Source organism: Ostrinia furnacalis, unplaced genomic scaffold (assembly GCF_004193835.3).
Source record: "Ostrinia furnacalis isolate ACB-3 unplaced genomic scaffold, ASM419383v2 OfSCF5489, whole genome shotgun sequence".
In the NCBI taxonomy this organism is placed as follows: Eukaryota; Metazoa; Arthropoda; class Insecta; order Lepidoptera; family Crambidae; genus Ostrinia; species Ostrinia furnacalis.
This window is the reverse complement of record NW_021135728.1, coordinates 14116-26155: the sequence shown is the minus strand read 5'-3', so window position 1 is coordinate 26155 and position 12040 is coordinate 14116. Positions and strand designations below refer to the sequence as shown.

Below are 12040 nucleotides of genomic sequence, written 5' to 3'. Positions count from 1 at the left end.
GTCATTGCGTATTGTAAATACAAAAATTGTATTTTTGCACATAATAAGTATAGTAATCTTACAATAAGATGCCGCAGGGTTCAGCTTGATGTACTGTCGTCTGTATACTGATTATGCAATAGGTAAAAGCTATGGTAAGCTTGTACGTTAATTATGGGTTTAATTATCGGCGGCGCACGCGATCTCGTATACCTAAGTACGAGTAGCTCCTAGCCCCAAATTATCCTTAAGTATATCGAAATTCTAACTCAAATTGGTTCAGCGATTAAGGTGAGAAAACGTAACAAACTGGCAGATTAATATTTATTACTTAACTAGCTTTCCGTCCGCGGCTTCACCCGGGATTTTCCCGGAAATTATTCTATTTTTTCTAGCCGTAAAAACCATCCTTGGACTTCAACAAACATTTAAAAAAGAATTGGTAAAATTGGTCCAAAAGTTTTTAAGTTATGCGCTTACCAACACATTTTGCGATTCATTTTTATATTATAGTTAATAAAGTCTACTATTAAGCTGCAGCTGTCCGATTAGGGTCTAAAAGAAAATCTTTTTCTTTCTAAATTTCATAGGTGCTGCCCGGAGTACACGAAGACGACAGCGAAAAATGATCCCCGGAAAGTTTTCCGGAAGTTTTTGAGTCGCTGAGTGGAACATAACGATGACTAAGCGCACTTTGAATAGTTCCGAAGTTGAAGTCGGGGCAAGGTTGGGGTGTTTTAAGGACCTGATAACATTTGAATCTTTGGAATATTTTTACATCTCATAAAGTAAAAACTTGGCTGAGCGTACACGTTGATATTTGCAGCTTTAAAAAACTTACTGCCATTCAAAAGATGATGATTGTGTCATAAATAGTTGAAAATTTACAAAAAAAATTTAACTAGTTCGCTATTTACCTTCTTTCTTATCTCAAGTGCGAGTTTAAGAATTTTTATTGTAGATGTAAAGTAAATAAGAAAGAAAATGCTCACCCGCCCATCTTAATTTCTCATCAAACACCAGGACGACATAACCACACAAGAGGTTAAACTTTACACTAGTTTGCCATTGTTGTGGTGACGCCCCTTTGGGGTAGAGTGGGATGTCCACAGAATGAAAGGGCTGCGTTCCTGGTACATCCGAAGCCGTTGACAGGCCAACAGGCCTCAAAATTTACGGCCATTTTGTACGCTCCGTTAGGCAGGTAGTATGCGAAACTACTTCCTGGATCCAAAATCAATTATCCAGCTGAATTTTAGGTTGAATTGAATATTGATTGTGTTTATTATCCTAGGATGCTTCATTAGTAACTCTGTTTTTAATCAAAAACATCATTATATTATCGCAAATGCAGATATGTACCTGTTTAAATAAAATCCTTTAGAAAAAAGTAACCAAAGGCAATCAGGTAAGCCACTTAGGAACAACAAGTTATATGGCTGTAAACGAAACAAAGTCTATTTACCGAGTATAATAGAGACTGTTCGAGACAATGAGCATTCACACAATTTCTGGGTAACCCCGAGCCGTTACCCGAAACACTGCCTTTTACGCAAATTGCGTATCACCGAAAGATGAGATGATTACACTTTCTCTCTAACAAAAAAGGACACAAAGCACTCAGAGAAAATAATTATGCAGTATAAATTTTTATTTAGGCCGTTTTAACTTCACAAAACGTGTGCCGGTTTGGGGAAATGCGCAAATTATTCGCATTCGAAGTACCAGGGTGACATAAATATGGAGAGCTCTTTTCGCACTGCATTAGGGATTTGAGGGGAGAAAATTTGGTCAGGCGACTTAGGGGTCGGTATTTGCAGCAGTTCTAAACATTTTCATAAACTGAAACCAGTACCTAACTGGCTGAAACTGAAAAGTCCATTAGTGAGCCTGAACCGGGTCTGTAAAACATTAAAACATACCAATATAAACGAGTTTTCATGTTTAAAGTTAGTAGAAATCGCTTATCAAGATGAGTTCAGTAATTAATGTTGTTAAGTAAAACTTTCGAATGAAAAATAGTGAAGCTGGAAAGTCCATCTGTCAGCTAGAGCCGGTACTGTAATCCCGCGACGCGGCTAATCCCGTGAGCCATCCCGGACTCCGGCCGGGACTGGAGCGGAACCGGGCATTAAGGCGGGCGGGAAGTTTATTAGTTGACTTGAGACTTGAACACTTAAGTAATGGTGTATAGGAGCGTGAAGAAAGAAAATGCATTTATCTCACGAGACATAAGTATTTAGATACTTAACGGCTATCAGACGAATTTTTGTGTAAAATGTTATACAGGGTGGCCAGGCAGTGAATACGAGTATAATAGGTACGATTAGCTAGAGATTGAATCACAATTCGTTCAGCTATGCAGGCCTAATATAAACACAAATAAACAGAGTACTCGTAACTTAAATGAAACTAACCTATAAGTTATTAAGTAGGTCGTTAAAAAAATATATTGTATTTTTTAACAAGTTTGTATTTCCTAGACAAGAAGTAGACACAGATTCAAAATAAGTAGGTATGTGTATTTTATACCAAATAATATATTTAAAAAACTTTATTCAAAGACAATGGTGTAAGACTGTATTTATCAATGAATTGGAATTTCTAATGACTTTTATAAACAACCTTAAAGAAATTAATTACTTTGACTTGGGCCGAAACTTGGCTATTTCATTATGCAGTCTAATTCCGAAGTTTATTCCAAACTGATCAAGATTAAATCGAGTCTCATTTACAATTCGTGGGAGACTTACAATAAAATTAATACCTCAATATTTGTGTATTTCACAAGGCACGGAAAAACTTATTTCACAAGGCTTGTGAAATAAGTTTTTCCGTCTTATTTTTAGCTAGCATTCAGTAATCTTATTTACAAAAGTATAATGCTCGTTTTCACCATCAATCCCTAATTTTTAAGTGACCCCTGTGTAATTTACAATTCGTGGGAGACTTACAATAAAATTAATACCTCAATATTTGTGTATGGAAATAAGACGGAAAAACTTATTTCACAAGGCTTGTGAAATAAGTTTTTCCGTCTTATTTTTAGCTAGCATTCAGTAATCTTATTTACAAAAGTATAATGCTCGTTTTCACCATCAATCCCTAATTTTTAAGTGACCCCTGTGTAACTTAAAAATTAGGGATTGATGGTGAAAACGGGCATAAGTCTCATAGACTAAGTTAAATCTTAAGTGTCTTGGTAATTCTATGAATGGAGGATCCATAGGTCACAAATATGTGGGTCATCTGCGACCCCCAAACGTTTTCTATATTCTCGCTATGATATAGATAAAAAATCTTATATCTGGATTTCAGTACCTACTTTAATACAACTTTTATAGCACGAGTAGATGATAACTTAAACTGTTCCTGTACGTATTGTTTTAAAGACGTTGTTGTTATTTATGAAAGTATTTTATTCAGACGAAGTTATTGAAAACTTTGCAGATCAGTCATAGCCCTCACTTGTTGACTCAGCTTTGTAACTGTGTCGCCATATTTACCTCCTCTGTTTGTTTGTCCACCGCGGACAAAGCACGCTTAATGAGTTTATCAATTTGTTGACATAGCCCCCCTTCCCCCCTCCCTCATCATACATGATGATAGGTGAATGGAATAGCGCGTGGTTTTCAGTGACGTGTAAAAGCAAATAAGTAGTAGCACAGGTAGTAGGTAGGGTGTCAGCGTCAAATAGTCCGTGAAACCCAAAGTGGCCAGAGAGTTGACAACACAACCTTATTTCAACTGTAACAAAGATGTCTTGCGAACTTTTTGGCTATAGACTTAGTTTTCAGTACGCGTAAAGCAAGAAAGTAGGTGGGTAATAAATGAGCCGTCTTTTTTCAGAAACAAAAAATTAAATCAGTGTATTTCATCCTACTTTTTTATTTCAGGTGATATTGATTATGAACGAGTAAATGTTCCCAAATTGCCCTATTTACGATACACGAAGAACGCAAATAATGGCATATCATCAAAGATACGCTACACCGTCCCCAGCTTCACAGAAACAGACCATTACCATGTCACGCTCCAATTCAACACGTAACAATACCTAAAAAAAGAGGCTTTAAAAATCCGACAATTCCTTTAATCAAAATCTTTATGCTTTGTATCGGAGTTTTTTCCCTCCGCTTCAAAGCACACGAAAGAGACGAATATTCCTGAAAGAGGACAAAGCTAACAGACCTGTGTTCTGGCATGTTGCATTGTTTCAAATTACGCGTCTACGGCGAGAATTATTACAGTAATAAAAGGTGGAGCTAAGAACACAATGCAGAGAAAAATTACGGTCCCTCCGAGCGGTCGGCCGGCGCCGGTCGGCGGTCGCACCGACCACCTATTACTTCATGCTCGCCTGGTAATCTGCTCTGCTTTTGCACAAGATTCGCAATGTTTTTTTTATGTTGGTCCGATAAAAAACATAAAAATTACAAATTGCCAACCATGAGTACAAATGTAACCTCCAGACATAATAAAAAAGGAAAAAAAAGGAATGGAGGCGCCGGGTATCGATCCCGGTACCTCTCGCATGCTAAGCGAGCGCTCTACCATCTGAGCTACGCCCCCGATTGGTTTATAATCTCAATTACGTGATATAATTTTAAACAATGTTGATTGTGTAACTTACTGGTAGCGCGAGTGACATTGGAAGGACTTCGAAATCTTCGAACATTCTAATAAGAGCAAACCTGCAACGCGCTGAATTAAAGTCGAAAGTCGCACTTCGCAGATTCGATTCCTAGTTACGTTGCGTTGGATTAATTCACCAGCTTATCTTAATTTGTTCATTTCTGAGAGTACTATTACTATAATACCTAGTATCTATCTAGATTGCTAATATCTGGTGCTTACTAAGATTTTCAATAACAAGATAACCTCGATATCAATTCAATATTAAGCGTTAAGTACTGTTACTATGTATAATAAATTGGTATTTAGGACCAATATCGATTTCTGACTGAAATAATCGGTGATCAGCAATTTAGAAGCTTTATGCCATCAACAAAAGCACTGTATTTAAATAAATAATACTTATAAATGCGAGCCTACAAAAAGCATATAAGTAAATCTGAATGTGACTAATTATTTCAATAGTATGATTCTAGAAATAGGACAATCATAAATTATGTACTTAATCATTTTTTGTGTCCTATATACTTATTGGAACCCAACGTGGTGATCTATAAAGCTTTGTGCTCAGTCTTCATAATTTATATCAATACTATAAAACAAAAAAAGCCGACTTCCGGGAATATTTCTTGGAGGCGCCGGGTATCGATCCCGGTACCTCTCGCATGCTAAGCGAGCGCTCTACCATCTGAGCTACGCCCCCGGTGGCATAACTGGCGAATTAATCTATATGTATCAGAGCTCGACAACAAAATTACGAAATAAAATGGTTACGCATGTGACATTGAAATGAATCGGAATCAGTCCGACGTAGTGAACGCTCGACGTACAATGATACTTTCACTTGAACGATTATATTAATGGAGGCATAGTAGTATGTAATTGCCATGTTAATCCGTCACTTTACGCAAGATGTGTGCGATAATGTTAATGCTAATACCAAATGTAACATTTTTGTATGTAAGTAAGTAGTAAGCAGGCGTACACGATGCGTACAGTGACGAATTCCTGTCTATTTAAACTCTGCAGTAGACACATTCACCCTAACTTTTTACGTTGAACGCTGTTATGTTCGTAGGTGTACAAACAATGGTAAAATAATAGGAACGGTAAATCATATACTTACATATGTCTTTCCAATAAGAATAAAATTACTCAACAGTTCGAGAGATTTCATATACGCCGAGAACTTGGCGCCCAACATGGTGTCCACTATAGGGTATTAGAAACTCGAAATCAAAATGAATTTATAACGATTTGTGTACTTAGTACACGTTTGAGGTAGGTTATTGTCAAGTTCTCAATATAATATCAATTGACGAACGGTGTATATTGTGTCATAAAGTATCCTGGATCAAAAAGGAGGAAGACAATGTCCCCAAAATGCCTGGCCTCTAAATATACATGCTGGAAGACAAAAACATTGATTAGTACTTCAGAAAATAGTGTTTGTAACAAGAAAAAGCCAATTAATGTGGGCATTAAAAATGACCCAATTAAAAATCTAATTGGAGGCGCCGGGTATCGATCCCGGTACCTCTCGCATGCTAAGCGAGCGCTCTACCATCTGAGCTACGCCCCCGTTGTTTGTGCACTCGAATCGTTCAATACCTATCAGGCCGATTGCTTAACGAACTGGCAGTGCAAGTGACATTGTAACGTATGACGTCATGATTACGACCACGTGCACCCTTTCACTTACTGTGGTCGGTTAGTTGACCACCGATGTAAACAATAGCTTGAATTATGTTACTTTGTTAGAATAAAGTTCGCCTAATTTTTAAAGTTCCATTATGTTAATTGAATTGTTTGATTGTGAATAAAAAACATAAGGTTAGTGTCATCCATTGCACTTTTTCCTTATTTCCTACTCATATTTTTATGTACGGTCTTCGTACGGTACGTCTGGCCAGGTGGTTCACGTGATGATCGCCTGGTCTGATGAAGCTTATCTAATATATTAGCTAAGATAGCATGTTCAAATCACGGCGATGGCAAATCAATAGTTGACCAAACTTGGCGCCCAACATGGTGTCACCCCATTCGTAAGTAATCTTAATAGCTTTAAATATTTTGTTAATTAATTTACAATACTTACACTACTTACTTGACGTAATAATTACAAATATTATATGTATAGACAACAAAACTGATTACCTTAGCACACTAAAAACTAATTTTGCGACAGCACGCCTTGAATGAAGTGAGTTTCTGGTTGAATTCTTTACCTAAGTTATTGTTAATGTGGCAAGAGAGACAGATTTAGCAAAAAATCGGAGTTTAGTCTGAAAACTAGTCCTTACTTCTGGACTATGACAACCAAATGTTGCCTAATGCAAAAACTGACCCAATTAAAAAAGTGGATGGAGGCGCCGGGTATCGATCCCGGTACCTCTCGCATGCTAAGCGAGCGCTCTACCATCTGAGCTACGCCCCCGATGTTTGTGCACTCGAATTGTTGCATACCTATCGAAACAAGCCTGGTTACTTAATAAACTGGCTGCGCAATCGACATTGAAAACGCGTGACGTAGTAACCACATGACGTATGATCCACTTTCACAACACAACAACAACACACTGGACACGCGACGAACGACGAAGCCTTTTTTCTTTATCAAGTATTTTCACGAAAAAACTGCACTTCTATATATTTTTTTTTAATAAAAGTAAATACAAAGTAAATACAAGGACCGTGCATTGTGGAAAACCTTGGAGGAGGCCTTTGACCAGCAGTGGACGTCATTTGGCTGAAACGAACGAACGAAATACAAATTATTAATAATCCCGATAAACCCTCGTGGTAAGCTAAAATAATATGCTTGTATTACTAGTGGGTTCACCACAATTATGGTCAAGCATCATAGATCTTGATAGAATTAATCACATAAATAAAAATAATAACAAATAATAAATATCCTTCTATCCTGTAGGCCTTGAATCTTCACTTCTTCGTCTTCACTCTTTGACAATACTTTAAATAAATGTATTTGCTTCGTTCGTTTCGTTTCAGCCGAAAGACGTCCACTGCTGGACAAAGGCCTCCCCCAAGGATTTTCACGAAGACCGATTTGCTTAGAATTATACATATCATGGTCGACACAGTGTAAAAATAAGTAAAGCTTTAAGCACACGTAGCATTACTCTGCAGATTTTTTTTATATTGGCGCCCAACTTGGTGCTTTTCGGAAGAGCGTAAGTTAATAAGAGAAATTACACAAAATAAAAACAAACATTCAGAGATTACTATTGGAGGCGCCGGGTATCGATCCCGGTACCTCTCGCATGCTAAGCGAGCGCTCTACCATCTGAGCTACGCCCCCGTTGTTACACTTGTCGTATAAGACTGTCACTTAATTAAAGTAGCTTTTTGTATCCATAAAAAATAAAAAATTGGAGGCGCCGGGTATCGATCCCGGTACCTCTCGCATGCTAAGCGAGCGCTCTACCATCTGAGCTACGCCCCCGTTGATACTTACGGCGTATCAAGCCACCGCTTTACGCAAATTCAAAGAATATATTCCGACCATAGCGCCCCAGGCGAGGACATTGCAATATTTTAGTAGCTCCATTTGCTTCAATTTTAGCTTTAAAATACTATACTACCAACTGGTATTCTTACTTGAATGATACAACAGGATTACCCCAGTCGAATATGGTGACAATGTATTTTGATGTATTTTCAACTAGCTAGGCCATTTTCTAAAGCCCGAGTGGATCTAAACTTAAAAGCAATTTGATCACTACATTTACCGCGCTCTGTGCCTATCAGTCATTCCATATCTAAATGCATAATATAAAGTCCTTTACACATTGGTTCGTTGGTTGATTTCGAACCCAGTACTGCTCCTTGTACCCCTTCCACAGTTATGAAACCCTGGTATTCGTGAAAACACAGTTTAACCCTTTCATACCTTTTTATTAAACTTTGATCCCCTTTTACTGTTTCTAGTTGCCTCCTACGAGCATTATATGGCTGCCTAGTAACAATAAGAAGCGGCATGATCTTTCTTCCATTATTTACACTTTAAAAATAGGATTTTCCAGAAGAATTTTCTCAGTAAAAAAATACATAGTCTTAAAAGACAAAAGATTTTTGGAGGCGCCGGGTATCGATCCCGGTACCTCTCGCATGCTAAGCGAGCGCTCTACCATCTGAGCTACGCCCCCCGTTGATGAATAAAACGAATTTTTAAATGATCACTGAAACAAATACGCATGACCTCTCGAAAAAAACTTTCAAATCTCTCCCGCTATAGTATTCTGAACTTTAAATCCTACAGGATGGAGTCGATTATCAAAAGTCATGGTATAATCACGTTTAATATTACAGAAGCCATAAAACAATTGCTACTAATGAGATACAAGACGTTATCAAACACAATCAATACGATATGTACTTATCAATGCAATATGTTTGTAGAACTCATAAACCTGAATCTATATTACTTAATCCGTATTCAGAATAACTAGTTGCTATGTGATTTGTATGTTTGTTTCACAATACATGTAACTCCGTGATATGGCGCTTGCAACAGTGTCGAAATATCTGATGCTGGTAATTAAGGTGCATGGTAGCAATCCCTCAAATACTTCATATTATTAAGTACTGGCTTTTGCCCGCGGCTTCTACCGCGTGAAATTTCGTTTGTCACATATCGTCATAAATTATAGCCTATATGTTAATCTGGGTTATAAACAATAATACTGTAAAGTTTCAACAAAATCCGTTCAGTAGTTTTTGCGTGAAAGAGTAACAAACATCCACACAAACTTTCACATTTATAATATTAGTAGAATGTTATTGTACCTATTATAAAAATTGTTGGTAAGCTTTGTAACAAAATATCCATAATTATGTTTTCAGATATCAGTGTGTATTTATTCTACGAGTATGTCTTCATGAATATAAATGTTACTGTAAAAGCTCGAATTGCAGTAAATCCTAAGATATTCCAGTAAAACCTAAGATCTACCAATTCCTAATGGTAAATGTCCCATAAGGTTTGCGATTCGAACTCTTACCACCATTTCGTTGGTAAATCTTAGGATTTACATTAATGGCACGGTAAATGTTGAAAAACAAAACAAGCATTTTTGACAGGTAACAATCGGTCTTATCTACGCATTACACGAGCGCAGCTTTTTTGTATCGTTTAAATGTACGAACAATTTAAGAACTAAAAAGAAAGACCACGGCATCACTTGTCATTTTAATACAATTAAACAAACCATGATGTCACTGCCTTGTTTTTTCTTTATCAAGGTAAGATCATGTCATATAAAATACTAGCATTTGCCCGCGGCTTCACCCGCGTGAAATTTAATTTGTCACAGATCGCCATAAATTATAGCCTATATGTTATTCTGGGTTATAAACAATAATACTGTATATGCTAGGTATATGCTATATGCTAATGTAAAGTTTCATCAAAATCAGTTCAGTAGTTTTTACTGAAAAGAGTAACAAACATCCACAGTTCCACACAAACTTTCGCGTTTATAATATTAGTAGGATGCATGCAGTACAAAATTTCAGTGTCCTAGATAGGCTAGATATTATATTTACAGGTAGGTATGCGCTACTATCAATGCTGGGTTATTATAATTCCGATTTTTTCCACTTCACATTTCATCCATGCCATGGACGAAATAACAAAAATGATAATCCCATGGACTCTATGGTATTATAGTTTTTGTTATAATCTTACTAATTAAAAGTTCTGTAAACTTTTACGAAAACAACATAGTTGGTAATGAGTCAGAAGGAATAAAAAAAGGAAACAGTAAAAAATAATGTGAACACCAAAACACAAGAAAAAGAAATGATTGCAAATAATTTAAATAAGTTGGTATTAGTTTGTACTTATTTTATTACTATCATATGATACCTTTATAATACTGTGTACCTGTTTTGTCTAATAGTTGATGAAAGTAAGTAATTAATAATTACTCATTGTTTTAATCCTAAAACCAACATCTACCAGCTGACAGAGGTAAAACCTAGCATATACTGAATTCGAATGGTAAAAGCTCGAAAAAGTCGTCGTATTTTCAGAAATACTTACATTTACCAACTCATGTTGGTAAATCCTAAGACTTACACTTAAATCTTAAGATTAACCGTAGTTCGAGCTTTTACAGTAACATAAACATTACTATCACTCTTTCATCACTTTAGTCACGAATGAGTGGAAAATGCACGTTTCGTGACAAAATTCGTTATAGATTATCGTAATCGACAACTGAGCTAGATTGCGATAAAATCTCCATATTAAAAAATGACGATTGACATAATAATATGATTGTTTATTCTACTAAGCATAATTAACTTCTGCGTGACCTAGATTTTGATTAGACGAACCGTTTTGAATGACATCTCCTTTCGTATATTTTAGATTAGTTTTTAAAAGAACGAAATCGTTTTGCATCATCTGAATATTTTTGTGGTAAAATGGGTAGAGAATTGAACTCTCTTGTTCTGAATTCGCTTTCCATATGGGATACACTTTATAAACAAACCTTTCCTTTATTCCTAGATTATGTGATCTAAAAGTCCTAATGGAAATATTTCATATTTTATGTTTAGGTCTATGAAAGTCTATAAAGTCTGATACTAGATAGATTCCGTGTGATGAAAATGAAGTAATTATGTTTAAGTTCCTCTGCCAGTACATCTAGTTGATGTGTAACTACCACCCGAACTGATTCTTTATTGTGATTTTGAAACAGTTTAATTTGCCCCTGGGACAAACTTAACCTTCACTGGTTGGGTTTTTATTGGCGGTCAAGCTGTAGATCCTGGCTACACAGGAGTTGCAGCGGTGGGAACGAGAGGTGGGAATAGTCCCGTAAGACCAGGACTCGAACTCGAAAGCAGACTCAAGCGTACAATTGGACAAGCAACCGTAAATAAACGAGTTTGCATTATCGTAATATCAAACGAAAGGCAAAGGGTAAGTCGTTTTGCAATAACCTTGCGTGACGCACACTGCTCTAGTTTTAATGTGGCGGTCTTATACGACAACTGTAACAACGGGGGCGTAGCTCAGATGGTAGAGCGCTCGCTTAGCATGCGAGAGGTACCGGGATCGATACCCGGCGCCTCCAAAACTTTTTTTTTTATCGATTATGATATACACATTGTATACCCTATAAAAAAGATCACTTCTGATTAAAATGAAATTATCTAATAAGATTTTTTGTCTTATTAGATTTTTTATAACACAAATCATACTTAAAAAACTAACTTTATTTTCTTTATACGATCCCAAAGGGTTAACATTCCTCCCACAGTTACCAGGACAACATAACCGGCAAGAGTTCACATCTCAGCGAAATTAGGTGGGACGCGGACAGCAGCAGTTAACATATCTCTGGGTAGCTACCCTTTTAATAGGGCATCAGAGCCAGATAAGTGGTTCACC

At 36.7% G+C, this 12040-nt stretch overlaps 8 non-coding genes across 8 annotated transcripts; 1 reads left to right on the top strand and 7 right to left on the bottom strand.

Annotated features, from left to right (window-relative positions):
* Positions 1-4478: 4478 nt before the first annotated feature.
* Positions 4479-4551, bottom strand: TRNAA-AGC (transfer RNA alanine (anticodon AGC)). The gene has a single exon. It is a non-coding gene; the product is annotated as a tRNA-Ala (tRNA).
* Positions 4552-5244: 693 nt separating this feature from the next.
* TRNAA-AGC (transfer RNA alanine (anticodon AGC)) lies at positions 5245-5317 on the bottom strand. The gene has a single exon. It is a non-coding gene; the product is annotated as a tRNA-Ala (tRNA).
* An 806-nt stretch (positions 5318-6123) lies between these two features.
* On the bottom strand, positions 6124-6196 carry TRNAA-AGC (transfer RNA alanine (anticodon AGC)). The gene has a single exon. It is a non-coding gene; the product is annotated as a tRNA-Ala (tRNA).
* Positions 6197-6978: 782 nt separating this feature from the next.
* TRNAA-AGC (transfer RNA alanine (anticodon AGC)) lies at positions 6979-7051 on the bottom strand. Its single transcript has one exon. It is a non-coding gene; the product is annotated as a tRNA-Ala (tRNA).
* Positions 7052-7863: 812 nt separating this feature from the next.
* TRNAA-AGC (transfer RNA alanine (anticodon AGC)) lies at positions 7864-7936 on the bottom strand. The gene has a single exon. It is a non-coding gene; the product is annotated as a tRNA-Ala (tRNA).
* Positions 7937-8007: 71 nt separating this feature from the next.
* Positions 8008-8080, bottom strand: TRNAA-AGC (transfer RNA alanine (anticodon AGC)). The gene has a single exon. It is a non-coding gene; the product is annotated as a tRNA-Ala (tRNA).
* Positions 8081-8710: 630 nt separating this feature from the next.
* On the bottom strand, positions 8711-8783 carry TRNAA-AGC (transfer RNA alanine (anticodon AGC)). The gene has a single exon. It is a non-coding gene; the product is annotated as a tRNA-Ala (tRNA).
* A 2867-nt stretch (positions 8784-11650) lies between these two features.
* Positions 11651-11723, top strand: TRNAA-AGC (transfer RNA alanine (anticodon AGC)). Its single transcript has one exon. It is a non-coding gene; the product is annotated as a tRNA-Ala (tRNA).
* The last annotated feature ends 317 nt before the right edge of the window (positions 11724-12040 follow it).